At 39.4% G+C, this 4,941-nt stretch overlaps 1 pseudogene; it reads right to left on the bottom strand.

The window, feature by feature from the left end:
- Positions 1–1,095: 1,095 nt before the first annotated feature.
- Positions 1,096–1,791, bottom strand: LOC110126808 (hepatoma-derived growth factor-related protein 3 pseudogene; annotated as a pseudogene).
- Between the last annotated feature and the right edge of the window lie 3,150 nt (positions 1,792–4,941).

The following is a 4,941-nucleotide window of genomic DNA, read 5'->3' as shown; positions in this document are numbered from 1 at the left end:
AATGGATGAGGAAGCTGTGGTACATATACACCATGGAATACTACTCAGCCATTAAAAAGAATTCATTTGAATCAGTTCTAATGAGATGGATGAAACTGGAGCCCATTATACAGAGCGAAGTAAGCCAGAAAGATAAAGACCATTACAGTATACTAACACATATATATGGACTTTAGAAAGATGGTAACGATAACCCTATATGCAAAGCAGAAAAAGAGACTCAGATGTATGGAACAGACTTGTGGACTCTGGGAGAAGGCGAGGGTGGGATGTTTCCAGAGAACAGCATTGAAACATGTATATTATCTAGGGTGAAACGGATAACCAGCTCAGGTTGGGTGCATGAGACAAGTGCTCGGGCCTGGTGCACTGGGAAGACCCAGAGGGATCGGGTGGAGAGGGAGGTGGGAGGGGGGACTGGGATGGGGAATACATGTAAAGCCATGGCTAATTCATATCAATGTATAACAAAAACTACTGTAATGATGTAAAGTAATTAGCCTCCAACTAATAAAAACTAAAAAAAAAAAAAAAAAATAAAATAAAATGCATTTGAGCAAGATACAAACAAAAAAAAAATAAAATAAAATAAAAGTCATTGCTTTGTCTTACTTCCCATAGGGCTACTGCTGAGTCCAGCTTTAAAATGTAAAGTATCCAGCTTGAGTGATTAGCTTAAATTGTATTGGCATTGGGAGAAAATAAATCATTGCCTTTATCTTGGAGTAACACAAAAGACTCACTTAACTTCACATATGGAAACTGAGTTTGTGTATGTAACAACATGAGTTTTGAGAAGTTTAAGTTGTCAACTAGTTATTTCTAATACGGAATAGGTATTTTACAGCATGATTCAACTTTACACATGGCCTCAAAACTGAAGGACAATTTTAAGTTCACCTTCAATATGCCAACATTATGTATCTAGGAATTGGTTCCTGGGTTCTGTCACAGAGAAGAAATCCCTTAAGCATTATGTTGAGTGGGCCTTTTAAAAAAAATGCTAATTCATATTTAACTGAGTGTTTGGTGATGATGGAGTAAAAGGCAGGAGAATGATGAACATAACTGCCTTGATAACAACAAGGACTATGTGTTGGTTCATATCAAATCCGAGAATATTGGACATCCAAACGTATAACCTTCTTGTGATTTCCTTAGTATGCAGCATTCATTATGGTAGTTAGGTCCCTTTACTGGTTTTTTGCAAGTCTGAAGTTGTGTTTCTTGTGTCATTGCCGGCATCTCCACCCTCAGAGCTGCTTTTATTTTCTTCTTCTTTGCAGTCCTTGTCATCTTCGTCTCCTCGGGATTTCTGGGACTGTTTAGAGGATTTCTTTGAAGTGTAAGACTTGTTCCGCTTTGAGCCTGCTTTTTCACTCTTTTGCCTCTTCCATCTTCCTCTACTCTGTCTCCTTCTTCCTCACTGCTTGCATCAGCGGTATTTCCGCCTTCTCCTTCGGTTTCTGAAGAGCTCTGTTGCTGAATTGCCTGGTATCTAGTAAACTTTACTCCTGGGTTATTTTCTATTTCCCACAATCCTTCATTAAATCCCTTCCTTTTGTATGATTTTCCAAACTTGTCTTTGTATTCCTTTTAAGGTCAGAGGTTTCTGGGACCTAGAAAAGCAGTTTCGTGAGTGCCAAAAAAGAAGATAGGGTACTTAATGGCTGGAGGCTTCACAGCTCCCTCTGGGAGTTCATCGATCTGGGCGGGCCAGTGCGGGTAGCCCTTCATCTTGGCGAAGACCAGGTCGCCCGCGTTGTACTCGCGGGGCCGCGTACGCGCCATCCCGGCCACTCCACTTCCTGGTCGTTCTTGGGCGCCGCGAAGATGCCAGGAGGCTGCCCCCCGCCGCGGGCCGACGGACTGTGCCGCGCTCCCCGCGGGCCTCGCTCGAGCCGGGCCGGCGGGCGGACAAGCAGCCGCTCAGACTAGTGGAAGCGTCGAGGTGGCAGCTGAGGCGAGGGGCTGGGCAGGGCGTTCAGCAGGCCATGCAAACCACCGCCGCCGCGCGCTGCCCATAAATTTTAATATTTCAGAAAAAATGCCAATTTCTGGTACTAATTCCCTCATAGATGTTTTGAACATTTTGGTGATGTTGCCCTGAGGTATAGCAGCCTTAACTTTCCTTATCTTAACTGGATTTCTGGTTCCGTAAGCCTTTTCAGTACAATTTTCAGTCAGTAGTGGCATTTTCTCAAAATTAACATGTAGAAGGTAGTGTATAATTAGTAGAGAGTATGTGCTTTGCTCCCTAACTGCACTTTGAGAACATTTTCTGTGCTTCTAGCATCAGTCTACCTCATCCCACCAGGAACGAAGAGCCCATTTTATTCTCTCTTGGTTTGGACCATATGGCCCATCTTTATGAATGAATGGCTATGTATGTGGCATGATGCGAAAACGTTCGACATGCCCCTTGGTTTCTTAATATCTCTCCTATGTTTCCTGCCAGTATTCTTTACAAGGTCTTATATTATCATTCCTATTGTAATTTTGAACAGACATTTTAACTTTTATTAGTTGCAGTGTTTTTGTGTGTACAGCAAAGGTAATGTGTTATTCTTAGGTTCAAGTGAGATTATTTGTGTGAAATGCTTAGTAACAACAACAATGTGGTAACTATGCAAATGCGAGGATAATTTCATTTTATTTTTGTCGAAGACATTATAATTACTCACTAGTATTTCTAATTCTTCTCCCTTTCAAGGTGTAATTGAAAGTTGGACTTCCCTTCCCCTTTGAAAATAGGTGCGGCCATTAGAGTTGCCTTGAGCAGGCAATAAAATGTGAGCAGAAGTAATGAGTATTATTTCCAAGCAGAGGTCTTAAAAATGTTTTTCTTGTTCTCCCTCATAACTCCCTATGTCAGTTAAAGTAAATAACAACCTTCCAGATAGTGGAGATTTGGTCAGACTGTGTCTCTGAGTGAAGACCTGTGGAGCAAAACAGCTGACATATAGGGGATGTAACATGAGGCAGAAACAAACCGCTGTTTTTAAGCCAGTAAGATTTTGGTGTTGTCTTTTTACCATACCATATATTATTGTATCCTGATCGGTTTAATCGTATTAAGTCTTTCATTATATTGAGTATTTTTTAATTGCGGTAAAATACACATGAACACAAGATACTTTTCCATTTATTTATATTTTGTTTAATTTCTTTCAGCAATATTATGTTGTTTTCAGTGTACATGGTTTTCATCTACATGGTTTTCATCTACATGGTTAAATTTATCCCTCAGTATTGTATTCTTTTTGCCATATGTTATTTGTTATTATAGTAAAATATGTATGGCATAAAGTTTACCATTGTAATTATTTTTAAGTGTACAGTTCAGTGACATTAACTATATTCACCTTATTGTGCAACCATCACCACTATTTATCTCCAGAACATTTTTCTCACCACAAACTGAAATTAATTCTGTGCCAATTAAATAATATCTATTTCCCTCACCCTCACGCCCTTGTTACTACTATTCTACTTTTTGTCTGTGTGAATTTAGCTACTCTGGGAAATTCATAGTATAGAAATGGTACAGTATTTTTTTTAATGGTTTCTTTCACTTTGTATAATGTCTTCAAGATTGATTCATGTTGTAACCTGTCAAAATTTTCTATTCATTTTTAAAGTTGAACAATAATTCATTGTATGTATATAACAACACATTTGCATATCCATTCAACCATTGAGGAACACCAGAGTTGTTTCTACCTTTTGGCTATTGTGAATAATGATGCTATATTATATAAACATGAGAATTCCTCTTTCACTTCTTTGGGGTATATACCTAGAAGTGGAATTAATTGGATCATATAATTCTATGTTTAATTATTTTAAGAATTGTTGTACCATTTTCCATAGAACCTGTTCCATTTTACATGTCCCCCAACAATGCAAAAGGAATCCAGTTTCTCCATATCCTTGCCAACACTTATCTTCCTGCCTTCCTTTCTTTTTTTCTGATAGATCTCAGGAGCTATGCTGAGCTTGGAGACAGAGAGAGAAAGGGAGAGAGAGGGCTGAACTGTTACATGTCACAGTAGCCCATTAAAACAACAAACCAGTAGTCCATTAAAACAACAAACCAAAAATAGAAAAACAAAGTGATTAATCACTTACTGTGGGTAGTAGAAGACATTAAAACCAGGAAAAGTGCCACTTTCCTCTGTTCCCCCATGGAACAGTTCACAAGTGGAAGATCAGGTGTATCAGAGCAGATGTGGGCTACTTCTCAGTGTTGAGAGAGCCCCAAATAAAAGGCCCCAATAGTTTTATGGACTCAGGGGTTGCAGGTAGGTCAGGGAGGGTGCTCAGAGTGGACTGGTGCTGAGTCAGAGTAGATAAAAGTGACTTCAGAATTTCCTCCCTCTTCTTCCATAAGGAGGTCTTGGCAGAGGTGCTTGAAGAGGACCTCTAAGGAAGTCCTCAGGTGAAGAGATGTAGTAATCAAGGCACCAAGGCTAGGAATGTAAATATGTGAAGGGCATGACTAGCTAGGAGAGCCTGACACCTTGACTATAACTCTCTTCAGAGGTTGTGATGCACTGATTTTACTCTAAGTCTGTTGTGGGGAGGACAGCTTCCCCACTCTCACTCCCCAGAAGCCCTGTCAGGTCAGGCCTGAAAAATCACACATTGATTTTTAACCAGGGGTTGGATAGGCATTTTAATATTTATGAAGTGGTATCTCACTGTGGTTTGGATTTGCATTTCCCTGATGACTATTAATGTTGAGCATCTTGCTTTTATGTGCTTATTGGCCATTTAGATATCTTCTTTGGAGAAATGTCTATTTAAGTCCTTTGCCTATTTTTTAAACAGGTGATTTTGGGATTTTTTTTGTCATCGAATTTTAGGAGTTCTTTATAAATTCTGGATATTAATCTTATCATATATTCCAACATCATTTGTTGAAGAAACTATTCTTTC

Source organism: Odocoileus virginianus, chromosome X (assembly GCF_023699985.2).
Source record: "Odocoileus virginianus isolate 20LAN1187 ecotype Illinois chromosome X, Ovbor_1.2, whole genome shotgun sequence".
In the NCBI taxonomy this organism is placed as follows: Eukaryota; Metazoa; Chordata; class Mammalia; order Artiodactyla; family Cervidae; genus Odocoileus; species Odocoileus virginianus.
This window is presented reverse-complemented; position numbering and strand designations above follow the sequence as displayed.